This window comes from Lissotriton helveticus, chromosome 8 (assembly GCF_964261635.1).
Source record: "Lissotriton helveticus chromosome 8, aLisHel1.1, whole genome shotgun sequence".
Taxonomy (NCBI): domain Eukaryota; kingdom Metazoa; phylum Chordata; class Amphibia; order Caudata; family Salamandridae; genus Lissotriton; species Lissotriton helveticus.
This window is the reverse complement of record NC_136069.1, coordinates 1,199,588,738-1,199,610,124: the sequence shown is the minus strand read 5'-3', so window position 1 is coordinate 1,199,610,124 and position 21,387 is coordinate 1,199,588,738.

Sequence of the window (21,387 nt, the reverse complement as noted above, 5' to 3'; positions counted from 1 at the left end):
AACAATGGCAATCTGGAATCCCACACACTCCACACCAATGTGAGAAGTTGGCCTGGCATATGTTGTCCACTATTCTAGTGGGCACCTTGCACCAGTCCAAATGACCCCTTATTGATGGTAGGTTAAAGACAACTTTATAGAAAGCTATCCTAGTGGTAGCTGTGGAGAGCAGCCTTCAAGCTAAATCTTGAAAGAATGTAAAGCAGCTTGTTTTACCAGTCTATAATTGTGTAAATGACCAAATGAAAGGAGAACCACACCAGGTATATATATAAAATATTTGTATTTATTCTAACCACTTCACTCTAGTCACTTTATGTGGCTAGAGGCAAAAGTACATTCAGTAATCTTAACAGCACACAGTAAATTAGCACAATATACAATGAGCCCTAGGGGCGTACCAAACCATATATTAAGAAAGTGGTATAAGTACCATGACTTACATAGATACAAGACCTAGGGCCTGTAGAACCGCTGGGGCCACCAGGAACCAACCAAGGTAGTGACACAGGGGACCCACGGTGGACGTGTGCAGTGTATGAACACAGCAGCGAATCACCATTAACTTCTATGGGGAACGTCGCAGTTGGAAAATTTCAGATAACGGGCACTTAGAAGAGGACTTGGAGCAAACCCCTTTAGAACTAGGAGGTTCTTGAGTCAACACCCACAGGAGCACCGGAGTACTTGACTTACGTCACCCAGGGAAGATGGTTGCATAGGTGTTTTTTTGTGTCGGTTTTCGTCGTTGATTTCAATGGAGAGCTGCTGCAAAGTGCTGCTGGCATCCACCCGGAAAGTGTCCAGAGGGATCCATGGGTGGGCCGGAGATCTGGAGAACCTAAAAGCTGAGGGGACAGAGTCTGGGTCTCTTTCCAGTGACCAGGAAGGCGATAAGTGGCTGCCCACCGATGTCGGGTGATTTCAGGTGAAGAAGGTGAAGCTTGACTCTGCAGCCATGAAGTCCCGGAGACATCGACGATGACCAGGAGCTGGATTATATCTGTCCCATAAAGGATGTCGAGTGATGCGGTGTCAGTGCCCAGATTGGACCCAACAAGCCTTGGCAACAGCAACCCACGCAGAAAGCAGAATTGGCTTTGGTGGAGACCAGCAAGTTCTGATGGACTCACCTCTTGGTAGGGAGTCAGGGCACTTCTGGATCAACCAGGGAAGCACACGAAACAGAAGAGTTACCTTTGTTGGGACCCACCAGTTGATAGAACAGGGATCGCGAAGGGGCCTTGAGCAGAAATGCTAGAAGTGTGCTCACGGAACACTCATGGAGTGTAGGCCCACAATATTTGATGCAGAGGATGCTCAGGGCTTGGACTACAAGTAGTCCAAGGCACAACTTTGGGAAAGCTTGAGAAGTTGATGCACTAGCAAATGTGTTCCGGTTCTTGGCTGCGGATCTCAGCTATGCTGGGATCTCGCATTGGCCTCAGAGAAGTCTGGATGTCCATGTCCTGAGTCACAAATATTTTGGAGTCTGGCGGGAGCTTCGGAAATGCAGACCGGCAAGATGCTTCGTTGGCGCCTGTTTGAACAGGGGAGTCACTGCTTGACCCCAAGGGAGATTCTTCCATCTTCTAGTCAATATAGAATGTCGAGGTTCCAGGATATATGGTGCAGAGTTTCGTCCAGGTGTAATCTGAAGTCCTAAGGACTGGGGTCCTATACTTATACTAAGATAGGAAGTTGGACATACTCTGGGGTCCCACCTATGGGAGAATCTGAGAAGAGGGGTGGTTATACCCATTCCCTTTGTCCAGCTTCATGCCAGAGCAGGGGCTAAGTACCCCTGCAACTGGTTTGAACTGGGATATGCACAGGGACACTAAGTGTGCCCCCAGCACTGTCTGAAAAGCATTCACTGAATGCACTAAACCAGCCCCAATACACTAAAGCCTGTTTAGGAGGTGGTTAAACCTCCCTTTGACAGGAAACCTATTGTCCAGGCCTCCCCTGCCAGAGTTTTGTCTAGCAGCAGGAAGTCAGACCCGTGTCTGTGGCTGCAGCATCCATTTTGTGATGCTGGGGTTCTTTTAAACTTTACCGGTCAGACCAGTGTGTACATGTATCTCCCTCTAGAAGGGTGGGATTATACCCCACCACCAGGACTGGCAGGGGGTAGGATTCCAAAGTGTTTGACCCCAAACACAACATGTTTCGATGCAGCCATTCCAAAGTTAGAATTTATCGCAAGGTTATAATACACTTACGAGTATATGGTCTGGCTGCATCACAGAACAGCCTCAGAGAATAGATTCCGAAAGCTGCAGAGGGGTCCTGCTCATGCATGGGCAACCTTTCACTCAAAACTAAGCACTCTGCCTTCAGGATTGATAAGGCCTGTCATAGAGTGACTTATAGGTTTCTTTGTGTCGGTGATTAAAGGTAGATATAGGTAACCTATATCTTAGTAAGGGGCGCATGCACCACCTTACCCAGGCTGCAGTGGCAGACCTGTGGTGGTATTTTGGAAGTCTTTCCAGGGTGTGGCATAATACATGCTGTAGCTCCTGGTAAAAAACAACAAACAAGGGCTTTGACTCACCTACAGTAAAGCAGAGTCCAATACTAGAATAAACAAAGAGGGTGCCAATACTGTATCTATTTCAAAAAGTGCCAACCCAATTGTATAAAACTAACAAAGACTCAATTGTTAGTCGAATGTTGAAGTATATCCAATATATTTATTTCTTTTTAGTAGAAAATATTTTTTAAAGTAACACAACCACAAATAACAAAAACTTTTTCTTATATATATGTGAGAGACGAAAAGCAAGAGGAATGAGTTTAGGGGTAAGACGTACCATCCGTGCAATGGACAAATAATACAACAAATCATTCAAAAAAACATCAGTTCTACATTCAGACGCACACTCCTTACACTACACGAAAAAACTGTGCATGTAACACAAAAGACACACAAGGGGGGGGTGGAAAAGGTCAAAGGCTAAGTCAACAAAAAATTCACAGACAACTGAAGACTGTTATTGAAAATACTTAATATCAAACAGTTCTAAAACGATGCAAATATATACATTTCTTTCGACCATAAACCTAACAGAGAAGGTACACAAGGTCGACGCGTTTCGAATTGGACCCTTTGTCCGATTCTCATCAGGACCAGAAAGTCTGAAAAGGAAAAACACATATCCTTGAGTATGTGGAACTATTAAAAGAAAGAGAAACAGCAACCGTACAACACCAAACAAAGCCTCCTACCTGTGTGTATTCAAAGTTGTAGCAAAAGCAAAGGAGGACAGATGTCTGTGGACAAAGATTAACTCAGAGTTAGTCACTGGACTGGACCTAAAGTCGTCTAACAAAAGAGTCAAGGGTAGTTTGAGCTCCTGGTAGGCCTCTGGGATGCCTATGCCCTTGGTACCTAAGGTACCATATACTAGAGACTCACAAGCATGCCCCTGTAACGAAACTGGAGTATACCTAAAGTACATGCAATCATTTTAGAGAGGAAGCAGCTAGTCTGTGGTCCTTTTTAGCAGGGCCCCAGCCAGACTAAAGTCGAGAAACAGTGAAACACCAGCAAAAGGTAGAGGTAACCATAGTAAGCAGATCTTACTCTCCTACATCTGGGTAATTAGAGGACTGAATCAGTAGTGTGTACATGGCTAGAGGAATGCATAGATAGCGCACATGTGATTGTAGCACTGCATGTCTTAGTGCCTGGGTCATTGCATTAGTACATGGATAGTGACTGGATATTTAGAGTGCTGCAACAAGAGTGCATGATGAACTTATATGTGCTTGGGTTTGGCAGAGTGATTGGATAAGGACATGGGACTGGCTGGGTAATTTAATGAGTGGCTGAGTAACTGTAGGAGTGCATTGGTAGTAACAGGGAAATTAGTAAATTGTGTAGATAGCAGTCAAAGGAATGTAGAAGTGCATGAATAAGTGCCTGGATAATTGCATGAGTACATGTGTACTGAGTGGAGGATTAGAGTACTGCAAGGAGAGCACCTGAGTGAATTTATAAGTGCTTGGTTATTGGTAGAGGGATTGGTTAGTACATGGTACTGGCTGGGTGACTTTAGGAGTGCATTGGGAGTGACAGGGTGATTGCTGGATGGAATGGGTAGTAACGTGGGAATTTTAGATGTTAATGAGCAGTGTCTAGGTGGTTAGAGGACTGTATGGATAGTGCAGAGGTGAATGTAGTAGTTCATGGATAGTGTTTGGGTTACTCAATCTTACCTTTACAATAGTAGATATCAAAGTATTTGAAATATTTTTGCAGTTGTTTTTTATAATTTACACTTTAGAAACTTGCAAACTTTAGAATTAGGGTCTGTAAAAGAGAACAAAATATACAGTTATAACATATAATTTTACGATTATATAACATATTCAGTTTGCCTTTTTTGATGTTGTCAGACTCTATTGTATTTCACCATAGACAGTGATTTCAATATTGCTCATCATATAACAAAACACCACCAGAATTGCCAATACTGTTTGCTATTAATTCCACTACTTCACAAGTGGAGCACAGCCCTGACTCAATGTGACACCAAAACTTTCACTTAATATCTTTTATTTATCTACATTTTTTAAAAGCTCATTATACTTTTTTTAATCAAAATCTATCAAACAAAGTACACATATCATATATACAAACCACACCTACCATTTACATTTTTACAATGAAGACAAAAAACATTTTAGACATTACCTAGGTACAACATAAAGGATAAAAAACTTCTGAAAAATTGTACGAACAATTAAACACATACAAATAAAAACACTTGATTTAAATTCGCTAAATGATAATTATACAACCAACAGTGCCTATTATCAATAAACCCACTGCACGTGAATCTTAATCTTTTTCCTTAATATGTTTTTCACAAACACTACAACGAGACTGGGGTTAATTTTGTTTTTGCTGCACTTGTTGGAAAAAAGAACTGCGTGGTCGGCGCATTTCGAACCCAAGAATTAGTTCACAGGGTTCTCATCAAGACCAATAGCATAAAGACCAAAATATAACACTGTGTTACTGACTATACCTTACCCCTAAGGAACACCTTCTCAGTTTGTTATCACCTCTCTGTTCACCTCAATTACCTTTTTCAACGAGATCAACCGATCTCCTTTTATCCATATACTTTGTATCTCCAAACTGATTTCAACAAGAAAGAAGAGAATGAGAAAAGGAAAGAACTGTCAAAGTCTTTTCAATGTTTGTCCTGTTGTAACTCAAGTGTACTATAGTGCACTTACTTGCTTTTATTTATGGGGTGCATTGGCAGCCATCCTTGCCATATTTACAGCTCTTAAAAGAAAAAGACAAAAAAGGGGATGTATTTTGCCCTTTTGCCTCAATAATTCCCACACAGGTATAATGAAAACAGTTTTCACATACCTTTTTAACACTTTAAGAAGAAGAAGAAGAAGAAGGAAAGTTTATTGTATCAGGTACTTAAAACCATAACAATACATGGTATAAAATCACGTGCTGCAGATGAAACTCTTAGTGTTTGTCTACATTCTATTTCCCTGAATCCTAAAACTTTTTGTGTCTAGTGCAAATATTTTCTTTAAAAAATTAGACAATTTAATATACACAATGTACAAGCTTAAAATTGATCAAAAACATGTGTTGGTCGATGTAAAATATGCATCCCGAAGTTCGAGTACTATTCTGTGTTAAGTCCGGGACAGCCCTCTACCGCAGAGTCAACCGTCCTGTTGCCCTTTTCTAGGCAGGGTACCGGGTTACATTTCAGAGCATGTACATGAGCCAGAAGGACCTTTATTAGTAGGCAGTTCAAACGAGTATCAGTTGGGTTTAGGGTTGCCATGATCGCCGATCTGCATGTTCTTATGCCTCGGTCATTCATGGCTTTTTTTAGGAAGATGCCTCGTGCATGGGCTAAATTCGGGCAAATGCAAACAAGATGTATGAAGTCGTCTTTACTGCTCCCACATAGTCTGCAAACTTTGGGTCCATCATGGACCCAGGTTGGCTGGTCCATGGTAGATGGAATTTTTCCCAGGCGTGGCGCCATTAGCTGTTGTTTTCTGTGGACCGGAAATGTAATTGTTAGATATGGAGCTGGAGTGAGTGTTTTATATTTGGATATAACCATCCAAGCGTGTTTTCTTGTACTGAAGGTGGTGTTGTCAGCTTGAAGTGAATGGAATTTTGCTGACTTATTTATGGCTTGCTTGAAGGCCGGGAAGGGCAGATTAGTTTCCCAGAGTTTTCTTGTGCAGGTGTCTTTTAAGGCTTTATTTAAAAATTGATTGTATGGGGTCTTTGCTTCAGTTTGTATTTCGTCCCAAAAGGCTTTGTGCAATTCTGACGCTGCTGTATTCTGTTTCAAGCTATACCAATGCTTGATAGTTGCATACTTCCTTCCCAGTGTTTCGTTAAGTACTCCAAATTCTAATCTGGTGTGTGCTGGTGAAGCACCCTGGTTGATTTGTAGATAGCCGTCTGTACTTTGTTCAGCAGGTCCGCATCTTTCCCATAGAGGGCTATGCTGCCATATCACAGCGTCTGGAGCACCTTAGCTTTTATTGTTGCCAATAGGGGTTTGTATGATGGCCCCTTGAGCTTTTTTGCTAGAGACCTGAAGGCAAACGAAAGGGCGTTTGCTCTCTGGACAATGTAAGTTTTTTGCTGCTGGTGATTGTGTCGATTATCAAAGTGAAAGCCCAAGTACTTATAATTAGGCACAGCTTCTATCTTTTTCCCTCCAATTGGGCATGTTGATTGACTGTCCGTCATCTGGTGATGAGCATTGTTTTACTTTTTGTGGTGTTTATCTCCAGGTTGGTATTGGTTATAAATTCCGCCAATCCCTCAAGTGACCTTTGAAGGCCGATCTTAGTTAGACTCATCAGTACGACGTCCCCCGAATAGGATAAATGAGTTAGAGGTAAAGAGCCTAGTTTAGGTGGATGGGATGAATTCTTGTTAAGGCTTGGTGCTAGGTCTGCTATAAAAAGATTGAAGAGATGCGGGGCCAGAACACAGCCTTGCTTAAGCCCTCTGCTGGTTTGGATTTTACTTGAAAGCCGTGCCCCATATCCCAATTTTACTTCCATCCATGTGTTGGAATAAAGGAGCAAGATTCCTCAGAATGTTTTTTCCGGAATATTCCAACTGCACACTTTCCTCCATAAGATATTGCGATCTATGCTGTCAAAGGCCGCCTTTAGGTCAATGAAACAGAGATGCAGCTGCTGTTTCCTTCGTAAGTATTTGTCGGCTAGCACTGAGAGTGATAAGATGTTTGTCATTGTCCTGCTCCCCTTCCTGAAGCCTGTTTGATTTGGCGGGATTCTCTTTGTGCCATCAGACCTGCTGATCAGATCTTCAAGGAGTAGGGATGCATAATACTTCGCATCCACATCCAGGAGAGCGATCAGTCTGTAATTTGCTGGAGATGTTCTGTCTCCTACTTTGAAGATAGGTGAAATTATTGATCCTTGCCAGCTTGATGGAATTTGATTTTCACTTTCTACCTCATTGAATAGTTTTTTTAAACTTCCACTCCAGAAATCCGGGTCAGCTTTAAAAACTATTGGGGGGATGCCGTTCGGGCCTGGAGCTCCACTGCCACGGCTCTTCCTTAGTATTCTTCTTATGTCTTCTGCCGCTTACAAAACACGGGGTAATTTGGAACCTAAAGAAAGAAAGACCAACACTAGCTTGAAGGAGATCTTTCTGACCGGGACCTTGTACATCTTGTTGTTGCCCTTGCGAATGTTGCTTGAGCTGTTTTAATTGTTACACGTGTCCGCTTGGAATGTTAAAATGCTCACAAATCAGTATAGTTGTACTCTTCACATGACAACGAAAGCCTAACCAGAGCAATTTGCCGATTCTTCGCTTGCGAGAGATTTATTCTCCCGAGCACGATCACACACGGATCGACTCGCAGGACCTACCGTGATCGCTTCCTGCCTGATTTAAGCACGCTGGTTTCGGACTTCACGACGAACCCGCCTTGGACGATTCCTTGCTGGCCCCCAGCTGACCACGCGCAGCATCCGCACTGTCTTCCATCCCAACCCAGTCCTGATGATGATCCCAAATGACGCAGATCGAAATGTCGTCGACACACCAGCACAGCCATAGGTGCGTCAAACGGAATGGTTCATGAACAATAAATGCCTTTAACTATAAACTAAAACTCCTGAAGTCAACCAGAACCATACTGTACCAATTATTCACTGTATATATTGTTGCACTAACTTCTTCGCGCTGCCCACGCTGTTCACATTGTCACTTGAGTTGCTACTCCGGTTCTTCACTCACATACCACGAGCACCACGTACAATGTGGGTTGTCACAAATCACTTTTAATTATGTTACTACAGTGCTGTTACAACTGTAAATGACTTAATATGCATCCCCTTCTTGATCTCTAAGGATAAATGTTGCCATGAGCACATGCTACAAATAACTAGAGTCTCCTTGTTTCTTTGTGGATAATAGTGTATACATATCCTGATTAACTGCCTACAAATTATAACAGTTGGGATACTTCTAGTTTTTACCACATTTTACCCCAATCCCAACACGGTTGATGGGTTTATGCTCCTGTTTTTTTATACAAGTTTGGTATGGTAGGGCGGGAGCCTCGCGGCTCCCACCCTACCATAGCAAACTGCTTTTCGTCAGAGAGAGCAGCATGTTGGCTGCTCTCTCTGACGAAAAGCAATGCCGGCTCCCGAAGGACGCGGGGAGCCGGCTGGGACCGTGGGGGCTTTGGGGCTCCCCCCACGTTCCCCAATGTTATATTTTAGCCCCGGGGGATGGGGATCCCGGGGACTATAAAAAAATAGTAATAGACGCTATTTTTTTTTTACGAAAGATTTACAGTGCGCGTACCATGAACGCACGGTACAACGTACGGTAAAAAGTCTGTAAGACGTCCAATAAGCGTACCTCATGAACAACTCAATAAAAATATATATTTTAAAAATATCTATCAAGTTTATGTGTTTATGTGTTGGTTGGTTCTAATGATACCTTTTCTATTTATTGGTACTTATATGTAAGTACTTATGCATAGTCTAAACTTGTTTAGTTGCAGTGTTTTATAGAGTGCTGAACTTTTGACCTCTTTTGACAGTTAACTTTTGCATGATCTGCTGGGGGAGGGTGGAAAGTTATGTCACTTGAACAGGTTTGAAATGTTGAACCAATGGAAATGTGTCTTTGGTTTTGAATTATTGTGTGAAAGAATTTGATTTGTTATTAATGTGTATATATGTGTAAATTGAGAGGGAAAATGTGCCATTTTGTTTGGTTCTGCTGCACGCACTGAAGCGGACAGATTCTGTGTGAGGCTATCTGCTGTGTGAGTGGCATTCTTCTTAATCAATCAGTCAAAATACTTTATTCGATTTTAAATAAAATCATAAAAAGACATGCATTCCATACATATTAAAATATTAAAATACATTTACAGAGGTTATTTCAAAGCAATACATTCAGTAAAAACTGTTAATAAGGGAATTTGTGCAAAAAGGCAAAGTACCACATACAAAATGTCAATATGAGCTACAGGGGGTGAGCAGTCGTTAGATACTGTCTATTGTAGCATTGCTGGATTTAATGCGTGATGCTGCTACCAAATAATTTCCCATGCAAAATATAATGCGAGTGTTACTCATGGACTGAAGGTAAAGAAGTGCCGGTCTTGCTTGTATAAAACCAGCCTCCCTCAAAATTGGTAGCAAATGTTTTTTGTGGGGAACTGAAAATAAAGAACAAAACATGACAAAATGCATAGTGTCCTGGGTTGAGAAGTTGTCGCAGGAGCAGGGAGTGGCTGACTCTGGTCTGGCCCAAGACTGATAATTGCCCAAATGATAATGGATCAGATTGAATCTGAACTTAATCAAGAGGAGTCTGTGAAAATGTCTAGTAACAATGCTGAGGTAGGGTTCCATTAAGGTGGAGCTTTTTAATATGTAATGAGACCTCACAGAGGGATTCTGCAATTCCCTTTCCTCGCGGGCTAATCTTGCCAAAGTCAAAAACTGCCTCTTAACTGAGAATACATCCACATTCCTGATACAAGAAGGGGATTAAAAAAGTTCCAGTTTCCCCACTTGGTCAAATGACTTCCTCAGATATTCCAGCGAGGGGATCTTTTTGGAGTGATCTAACGACATGACATCCTCCATGATTGAATGGTTCAGAGTTAACTCCTTATTGAGCCATATCCTTAACCAAAAGATCAACGGGGCCAAGTTGAGCCTGTCTGTGACATAGTCCATGCCCACCTCCGCGTGGATAGAGTATGTTGGGGTGGATGATGGGACTGACAATAGGGAACGTAGAAACCTATTTTCTGCCCTCTGTATAGGCTCTAGCCGTAAATGTCCCCAAATTGGGGCACCATACGTAGCAATTGGGATACATTTAGTGCTATATACCTTCAATAAGGCCTCCATCGGCCTAGCCCCAATCTTTTTGAGAAGCCCATGAGGGCCGCCGATGACCTGGCCACTGATAGGCTTTTTGCCCTAACCTGTGGACCCCACGATCCCCTCTCATCAAAGAGCACCCCCAGGTAGGGGAAAGTTGCCGTTCTTGAGAACACTTCACCCTTACACCTAAAGATTTTTGCCTTCCCTTTGCATCTATGGGCTCCAACCACCATTGTATGGGATTTGCCTGCGTTGACCTTCATGTCCAAATCGTCCATGAAGGCACCAAATGCATGCAGCAGACGCTGGAGGCCATTGCCAGTACGGGCTATGAGGACTGCGTCGTCCGCGTATAGGAGAGCAGGAATCTTAGCTTCTCCTACACGCGGAACATCCCCCCCGCCTCCTCCAGGTGGCTCCCCAGACCATTAATGTATATGGTGAACAGTAGGGGGGCTAATATACAGCCCTGCTGTACCCCACGCATGGACTTAAACTGGGGACTGCATCTTCCCTCCCTGGTGACCCTGACCATGGCAAACAAATCCTGGTGAAGAGAAGCCATGAACCTGACTAAAGCCCCGTCTTTCCCAATCCTCAACAGTGTGGCCCACAACTTGGACCTGTTCACCAAGTCAAAGGCTGAGGATAGGTCCATAAACGCCAGGAATAATGGCCCCTCCTTAGCCACCGTGTACTTGGCGATCAGAAGGTGCAAATTGGAGCACTGCTCCATTGTTCCCCTCTTCTCCCTAAACCCGTATTGGATGTTGGCCAACCCATCGCAGTTCTCAATGCTCTCCCTCAACTTAACTAACAGGACTCTGCCTAGGATCTTAATGGCAGAGTCCAGGAGGGATATGGGCCTATAGCACCCTGGGTCGTCACGATGACCCTTCTTGAAGATTGGGACGATGATGGAGGTTGCCCAAGTGGTTGGAAAGGAGTTACCAATAGCTGCATTGAAAACATTAGTCAGAACTCCCGCCCAGAGGCTTGGTGAGTGTTTATAAAGATCGGCCGGCACCCTATCGGGGCCTGGTGCTTTGTTCTTTGTGGTGTCATGAATAGCTTTTTCCACCTCACTCTTGTTAAAACTCAAAAGGGGCGCCTCAGGGACTGCAGACAAACTTAAAGTGCAGTCCGCGGGCACTCCATCGTATACTGCACTAAAGTGCGTAATCCATTTGTCATCCGAAATGACACAATCCATATCTGAATTGGTCGATTCAGAGAAAAAGGGCTGATTTATTATGGTCCAAAATTGTCTACTGTCCCTCAAGACGTCCATACTGAGTAAGTTCTCCCAAGCTGTTTTCTTGATTTCCTCTTTCCTAGTTTTAAGGGGAGACTTGTATTGCTTCCTTAGGGAGGGTATGTTCTTCTTATTCCTCGGTTTATGCTTAAGTGCCAGCATCAAGGATCTGTGTGCTTTGGAGCAATTTGAATCAAACCAACGGCGGTGTTTAATAACTCCCATCCTCGCACTGGTCGTGAGGTCAGACAAGATTTGACTACATATTGCTTTAAAAGCCCCCGTTATTTCATAGTCCGGGGCCGTAGTATTTTGACAGACCTCTAAGTATCCATCAAGTTTGGGTAAGATTTCTGCATAAAAAATGTCAGGCACCACATTCATCCACTTAAGCCTTCTCCCCTGATCCACCGGGTGCAATGTGAGCCGTGCCTCCAAGGGGCATGGCTTAGGCCCCATGTACTACCCCAGGCTACCTCCTGTACTACGGGATTATGATCACTGTGTACAGAAACCATGGTTCTGTACGAGATTACCCTATTCAGGATCCCTGGAGTCATAAATATATAATCGATGATGGACCCCGGAATAGAGCCTTTGTAAGTGATAATTCTAGGTTTTCCTTCAGGGGAGTTTGGTTCATAAAAATTATAATTGGCCAGCAGGTCTTCTAACTCTTCTCCAGCTATGGAGTGCTCAAAGTGTGGGCCTTCTAACCCCGCATCGTTGCTTATGCCACAAAGATCTTTACATGGATGGATATTAAAATCCCCCAAAAGGATAAATTCATGATTAAGACGTTTATTTTGACTGACAGAGGATAGAAAGGATTCTAAAATGGCTATACTATTGTTGACAGTATCCTTATTCCTTGAGTTATAGAAGTTAATATAAAAAGTGCTCTTGGTAGGGGAAACTGACCTTTCGACTATTAAAATATTTGGGGAAGGGTTATTAACCAAATTCAGGGACCCTTTAAGATTTAAAGAAAAAAGGGATATGAGGCCTCCCATGGCTCTACCCGCTCTGCTTGGGGAGGAGGCAATGACAAAACTAGTAAAACCATCCAACCAAAAACTGTCTGCAGTATCCCATGTCTCTTGGAGGGCTATGACTTCATACCTTGAAACCAAACCCACCCAATCCTCATCCTTTATTTTGGTTTTAATACCGGCCACATTCCAACTGAGGAGTTTACACGCCGTAACCTCCTCCCGGGCGAGGGTCCTTCTGGAGGAGGCCGCACATGAACTAATGGTTAATCAATACCCTCCATGCCTGACAGGGGGGCAAAGCGGTTGCTGGTGACTAACCCACTACCCGCTGCTACGCCATCCGCCGTCTGGGTGTGAGGTGGCAATGAGGTGGCCTCTACCATTTGAACACAAGTTTGAAGGGAACCCCCAGTGCTGCCCCCCCTCAGGCATTGTTTCAAGATTGGGCCCGTGACAGGATGACGGTATCCGACATTGTCTCTCTCTGGGGGGATAGAAAAAACCCAAGGGGACAGGTCTCACATGGTCCTTAGCTGCTATGGCTGAACCGTCCCAAAAGAGTTTGTCTGCCACATTGGCCCTGTTGAAGGTTATGACCACGCAGTCCCCCTGAGTGGTCTTTGGTTGTTTTCCAACCCATCCGACCCTCCTTGCAAAAATAAGCAAGCCTGAGGAATCCTCCCCACTGCATGTATCAGCACACCAGATCTTAGCTTTAGTTAAAAGGTCAATAGTGGTTTCCCGATCGCCCTCTTTAAGCGGTGGCACCCCTATAAAGACTGCGACCAAAGGGGCAGCTGCCGGTGGCAAGCTTAGATTAAACTTGCTCGGTAGTAGTTTCCTGCTCGATGGTGTGATTGATTGCATCAGTGGGGGAGGAAGTACCACTCCCGCAGGGTTGGATGTATTTCCTTTCAGACTTACGGGGGGAGCTCCAGGAGGGCACTGCCCGCCAGGAACTATACCGGCACCCCTCTGTGGGGGGGCTGTAGGGCTGAAGCTTCCCCCTTCTGTCTTGCCAAGACCCTGTGCCCCTCTCAGGCAATTCTGCAGGCAAAGGATAGGTGTTAACAATTTTGTCCAGCAGTGAACATTTCTTAAGAAGGCCGGTCAAGCATGTATTCAGTGTGTCAACGATGTCCTTTGCAATCCCAATTAGCAGTGGCTCGATTCTTGCAACAAAAAGGACCTCCAGTTGATCGCCAAGTGGGTCAGGGGGTGTGGTAGGTGAACATACAACGTTAATTTTTTTACCCCTTTGCCGCTTCGATGGTTGGGCGGCAGGCTGAGAACTCTGCACTGGGTCATCAGCAGGAGTGTTGGGGATGATCAATGTAGCCGGGGGGGTAGGGTTAGTAATAATAGTCACCACAGGTTCCAGGGGTATGGGGGGGACTTCGCTCGGTAAGCCCTGTGTGCTAGTGCGTGGAGCCTCAATTGTGGATGAATCAACCAAACAAGGGGCTGTCAAACCCAGTTCTTGTTCGGCATTGGAAATTTCTTTAGTAAGAGCCCCCACCGCAGATGATAAGTAAGACAGGATTGATTTAGAATGTCTAGGCATTTTAGCGTTTTTCCCCTCTTCATCGCAGTTAGGAGCTTTCTTGCGCTTACCCATTGTGGTAGATGTTAAGGGGGTGACCCTGCCCTGCCTCCTTCTGCCCCCGGATGGCCACAGATGGCCTCGCCCTTGTCCTGGACTTCTCCCGCCCTGCCTCCTTCCGCCCCCGGATGGCCACAGATAGCACTGCCCTTGTCCCGGGCTTCTCCCGCGCGCGACTCGCGGGGCAAGAGGCGTTCCTCGCTTTTTAGGCGCCTCCGGGCGCAGTGCTGGCATCAGTGACGCGACTTCGCCGCCGGGGCACCTGGGTGTTGCAGTTTCTGTGCCCCCGCGGTAGCTGAAGGCTGCGCAGTGTTGACCGGTACAGCCGTTCCCCTCACGGCGTCCTCCGGTGCCCGCTGCCCAGAGTCAGGTAAGTCGTTGCCCTCACGGCAGAAAGGATGAGGTGAGCGTCCCACCGAGCGCTCAGCGCTCCTCTCTTTTCAGGCGCCTACGGGCGCAGTGCTGGCGTCAGTGACGCGAATTCGCCGCCGGGGCACCTGTGTGTTGCAGTTTCTGTGCCCCCGCGGTAGCTGAAGGCTGCAAAGTGTTGACCGGTACAGCCGTTCCCCTCACGGCGTCCTCCAGTGCCCACTGCCCAGAGTCAGGTAAGCCGTTGCCCTCACGGCAGAAAGGAGGAGGTGAGCGTCCCTTCTTAATCTTCCAATCAGTTTGAAAGGTGAGTTTATTACTTGTAAGGGACTGTGGGCCAGATGTAGGTGTCCAAATACCGGTCGGAAACGGCCGAAAATACCGATTTTCGGCCGTTTCCGACCGGTATTTGGACATTGGTATGTAGTGGTAGCAAAAACATACAGATTCTGGAAATTTACCGAATCAGTAATTTTACAGAATCGGTAAAATTATTGATCGGTAAAATTACCGAATCTGTAATTTCTTATGTAGGTAGCACTTTAAACAGTGCTACAGGGCCTTTGGAATTTGTTATTTACCACCTAATACCATTGGGTGATAAATAACGAATTTCTGTGTACATGCACATCTGTGCATGTACACCTGTGCCATGTGACACACATACATGCCCTTAGGGCATGTATGTGTGCCGCATGGCACACAAGCCAGAAACGGGGGTGTAACAGGGTGTCAAAGTAACACCCTGGCCCCTTTGGCAAATCGGTATTTTTACCGATTCGGTAATTACCGAATCGGTACTTATTATTGATTTCTATGGGCTTCAAGGCCCATAGGAATCAATGGCAAATACCGATTCGGTAATTACCGAATCGGTAAATAACGATTACTACCGATTCGGTAAAAATTACCGAATTTTTACCTACATCTTATTTACCGATTCATAAATACTGAATCGGTAAAATTCGGTATTTATGAATCGGTAAATAAGATTTACCTACATCTAGCCCCAAATGTGTTGCATTTAATTTTTAGTAATGGTAATGTGTTTATTCCTTTAAAGTTTGTAGAACCATATTCTGAGTTTCTCTCCATTTGGAATACTATTTTGATAAAATCATTTGGTAAGTTAATGTGTTTAGTTAGTCACCTGTGTGTAATAAAGTGCAGTACTAAAAAATGTAGAATGTGAGCAGTCACTTTTTTAGTTGTAGAATATTTAATAGTGTTGCTTTTGTAGAATTAGGCTTGTGTTTTAAATCTACAATTTTGTAGTTAATATACATACACTGCTACATATATTCTTGCGCTGATTTACAAGCCCCTTGGGCCTCTTTTTTTATTCTATTGTGTTTCATATTTGAATGTAATGTTGGCATTGGATATAATGTTGGCAAAAAAAATAATGATGCAAATTGGAAATGTATTTGCAAAATGAGTCAGGATTGTGCACTGAAATGTAGTGGTCACATACATGGATTGTCTTTAGTCAGTAAAATGTTTTAGTGTGGTCAATGTGTTTTGGTGAAATGTATGGTTTAAAATAATTTGTCTAGAATCACACTGAGTGTCTGTGAAAATTAAAGATTTATACTTGCACCTTTTCCAAAAATCTGCACTCTCTCTCTCACAGTCTACCTCTCTCTGCTTATAGTGTCTTCTCTCTTCTGATATTTCCCTTTTTTCCTTCTATGAATTTGTCTTTCCTTACATTGTCACTTTTTGTCATACTTTCTCCTGTCTTTTTAATCCCTCTCTGTCTTTATTGTCTCCTTCTGTCTCTTAATAATGTCCCTTCTTTTTATAGTTTCTCCTCTGACCTTTTATTCTTAACTCTCTCATCATATCTGTCTCTTAATAATTCTGCAGTCAGTATACATAGACTTCTGCATATATTATTGTGCTTATTTATAAGCCCCTTGGGCCTCTATCTTGTTTTATTGTGTTTCATATTTGGATGTAATGTTGGAAAAAAATAATGGTGCATATTGGAAATGTATTTGCAAAATGAGTCAGGATTGTCCACTTATATGTAGTGGTCACATACATGGATTGTCTTTAGTCAGTAAAATGTTTTAGTGTGGTCAATGTGTTTTGGTGAAATCTATGGTTTAAAATTATTTGTCTAGAATCACACTGAGTGTCTGTGAAAATTTAAGATTTATACTTGCACCTTTTTCAAAAATCTGCGCTGTCTCTCTCACAGCCTACCTCTCTCTGCTTATAGTATCTCCTCTCTTCTGATATTTCCCTTTTTTCCTTATTTTAATTTGTCTTTCCTTAGAGTGCCACTTTTTGCCATACTTTCTCCTGTCCTTTTAATCCCTCTCTGTCTGTATTGTCTCCTTCTGTCTCTTAATAGTGCCACTTCTTTTTATAGTTTCTCCTCTGATCTCTTATTCTTCTCTCTCTCATCGCATCTGTCTCTTAATAATTCTGCAGTCAGTATACATAGACTGCTGCATATATTCTTGCGCTTATTTATAAGCCCCTTGGGCCTCTTTCTTGTTTTATTGTGTTTCATATTTGGATGTAATGTTGGAAAAAAATAATGGTGCAAATTGGAAATGTATTTGCAAAATGACTCAGGATTGTCCACTTATATGTAGTGGTCACATACATGGGTTGTCTTTAGTCAGTAAAATGTTTTAGTGTGGTCAATGTGTTTTGGTGAAATCTATGGTTTAAAATTATTTGTCTAGAATCACACTGAGTGTCTGTGAAAATTAAAAATTTAAACTTGCACCTTTTTTAAAAATCTGCGCTGTCTCTCTCACAGTCTACCTCTCTCTGCTTATAGTGTCTCCTCCCTTCTGATATATCCCTTTTTTCCTTATTTTGATTTGTCTTTCCTTACAGTGCCACTTTTTGTCATTCTCTCTCCTGTGCTTTTAATCCCTCTCTGTCTTTATTGTCTCCTTCTGCCTTTTAATAGTGCCCCTTCTTTTTATAGTTTCTCTCTGACCTCTTATTCATCTCTCTCTCTCATTATATCTGTCTCTTAATAATTCTGCAGTCAGTATACATAGACTGCTGCATATATTCTTGCGCTTATTTATAAGACCCTTGGGCCTCTTTCTTGTTTTATTGTGTTTCATATTTTGATGTGATGTTGGAAAAAAATAATGGTACAAATTGGAGATGTATTTGCAAAATGAGTCATGATTGTCTACTGAAATGTAGTGGCCATAAACATGGAATGTGTTTAGTTAATACAATGTTTTAGTGAGGTAAATGTGTTTTGGTGAAATATATGGTTTGCAATTTTTTGTCTAGAATAACACTGAGTGTCTGTGTAAATTGAAGAATTACACTTGTACCTTTTTCCATAATGTTTGCTGTCTCTCTCACAGACTACCTCACTTTGCTTATAGTGTCGCCTCTCTTCTGATATTTTCCTTCTTTCCTTCTTTTAATTTGTCTTTGTTGACAGTGCTACTTTTTCTCATACTCCCTCCTGTTCTTTTAGTCCCCCTCTGTCCTTATTGTCTCCTTCTGTCTCCTAATAGTGCCTCTTCTTTTTTTAGTCTCTCCTCTGACATCTTATTCCTCTCTTTCTCATCATATGTCTCCCTTAATAATTTTCCAGTCAGTATACATTGACTGCTGCATACATTCTTGGGCAGATTTACAAGCCTCGTGGGTCTCTTTATTGTTCTATTGTGTTTCATTTTTGGATGTAATGTGGTCCAAAAAAATAATTGTGCAAATTGAAAATGTATTTCCAAAATGGGTCAGGGTTGTCTACTGAAATGTACTGGTCATATACATGGAATGTGTTTAGTTAATAAAATGTTTTAGTATGGTAAATGTGTTTTGGTGAAATGTATGGTTTACATTTTTTGTCTAGAATCACACTGCGTCTGTGTAAATTAAAGAATTACACTTGCACCTTTTTCCATAATGTTTGCTGACTCTCTCACAGTCTACTTCACTTTGTTTATAGTGTCCCCTCTCTTCTGATATTTCCCTTCTTTCCTTCTTTTAATTTGTCTTTGTTGACAGTGCCACTTTTTCTCATACTCCCTCCTGTTCTTTTAGTCTCCCTCTGTCCTTATCGTCTCCTTCTGTTTCCTAATAGTGCCCCTTCTTTTTTTAGTGTCTCCTCTGACATCGTATTCCTCTCTTAATCATCATATGTTTCTCTTAATATTTATTTTTCAATCATTATACATAGAGTGTTGCATACATTCTTGGGCAGATTTACAAGCCTCTTGGGCCTCTTTTTTGTTCTATTGTGTTTCATTTTTCAATGTAATGTGGCCCAAAAACATAATGGTGCAAATTGGAAATGTATTTGCAAAATGAGTCAGGATTGTCTACTGAAATGTAGTGGTCATATACATGGAATGTGTTTAGTTAATAAAATGTTTTAGTGTGGTAAATGTGTTTTGGTGAAATATATGGTTTAAATGTTTTTGTCTAGAAACACACTGAGCGTCTGTGTAAATTAAAGAATTGCACTTGCACCTTTTTCCATAATGTTTGCTGTATCTCTCACAGTCTACCTCTCTCTGCTTATAGTGTTCCCTCTGTTCTGATATTTTCCTTTATTTCCTTATTTTAATGTGTCTTTCTTCACAGTGCCACTTCTTGTCATACTCCCTCCTGTGCTTTTAGTCCTCCTCTGTCCTTATTATCTCCTTCTGTCTCCTAATAGTCCCCTTTCTTTTTAAAGTTTCTTCACTGACCTCTTATTTCTCTCTCTCTTTCTCATCATATGTCTCTCTTAATAATTCTTGAGTCAGTATATATAGACTCCTCCATACATTCTAAGGCAGATTTACAAGCCTCTTGGGCCTCTTTCTTGTTGTATTGTGTTTCATTTTTAGATGCAATGTTGCCCAAATAAATAATGGTGCAAATTGTAAATGTAGTTGCAAAATTAGTCAGGATTGTTTACTGAAATGTAGTGGTCATTTACATGGAATGTGTTTAGATGCTAAAATGTTTTAGTGTGGTAAATGTGTTTTGGTGAAATGTATGGTTTAAATGTTTTTGTGTAAAATCACACTGAGGGTGTGTGTAAATTAAAGAATTACACTTGCACCTTTTTCCATAATGTCTGTTGTCTCTCTCACATTTTACCACTCTCTGCTTTTAGTGTTCCTTCTGTTCTGATTTTTTTCCTTTATTTCCTTATTTTAATTTGGTTTTCTTCACAGTGCCACTTCTTCTCATACTCCCTCCTGTGCTTTTAGTCTCCCTGTGTCCTTATTGTCTCCTTCTGCCTCCTAATAGTTTCCCTTCTTTTTATAGTCTATCCACTGACATCGTATTCCTCTCTTTCTCATCATATGTCTTTCTTAATAGTTTTCCAGTCAGTATACATAGACTGCTGCTTACATTGTTGGACAGGTTTACAAGCCTCTTGGGCCTCTTTCTTGTTGTATTGTGTCTTATTTTTGGATGTAATGTTGGCAAAAAAGTAATGCAGGAAATTGGAAATGTGACTGCTGCTTTGTGTATGCAAATGCTCGGGGACACCACAAGTACCCCTCATGTGCACCCTCAATTATACCTGCATTCTGGGGGCCCGCAGGGGGCCCCCACAGTAAAGACCACATGTCTTTCCGTGGCGAAATCACTCCTACAGAAAAGCATCTGCAGAGGCCTATCATGATATGTCTGGTGGTGTGTATTAGACCCCGCCACTATATTAAACCCTTTCCTCACTGGTTGTAAGGCAAACAGGGCCGAAAAGCGGTGGACAGTCTTTCCGACCGCTGTAGATTCTCCAGCCATGCTAATATGGCGGGGGGTCATTCTGGTAGAGTTGGCGAGTGGATTGCGCCTGTCAGGCTGGCGGTGGGTACCACCAGCCTGGTAGGGGAAAGCTGCCCGTCATCCTAATGGGTCCCTTAGTGTCTCTTTGTCCTTATTGTCTTGTCTGTTTCCGTATAGTCCCACTTCTTTTTATACTCCCTTGTCTAACTACTTTTTATACTTTTCCCCCTGACTCCTCATATTCTGTGCATTTTTTCTAATACTCTACCTTCTCTCCTCATATTGTCAGCTTTCTCCTTATACTGCTCATTATCTCTTCATATTTTCCAGTCTTTTCATTCTATATTTATCCCCTTATACTGCAGTGTTTGCTCATATCCTCTTTTCTATTTATATTTCCTATTCTCTCATAGTCCTCTTTCTCTTGTTGTAAGTCCTTCTATTTTCATACTCTTATGTTTGTTGTCATAATATCTCCTCTCTTCTTATAATTGATATAATAGTGTATTTGATGTATTTATTATTGTAAATTGAAATATATTTTTATTATAGACTGTTTTTATTACCACTGAAAAAGAACATCATGCCTACAAAAATATCAAAGAAGAAACAACGCAAGAAAGCAGATTATTTAAAGAAAAGTGATCTGCAACATTTTCATGAACAACAATGTGTTAAGAAAAAGAAAAAAAGTCCTGGTAAGAAAACTAAGAGTTTTTTGCGAAGATTGTCAACCACTAATAGTAGTGTGCGCAAAGTACAAAATACAATCACTGTTTCTACTACTAAGAGAAAAGAGAAGAACCATGGAAAGACTTCTGAAAAAAATGTAAATAGTAAAAGAAGAAAAAATCAATATAAGGAAATAAGGAAGAAGATATTCTATAATAGAATTTTGAAAAACTTAACTAAGTTAATAAAGAATTGTAAGAAGAAAACTGTATTTTATGAGAAGAGAAAATGTATTGTGAATGTAGTTGAGAAAGCTTTTGAATTAAAAAAAACAT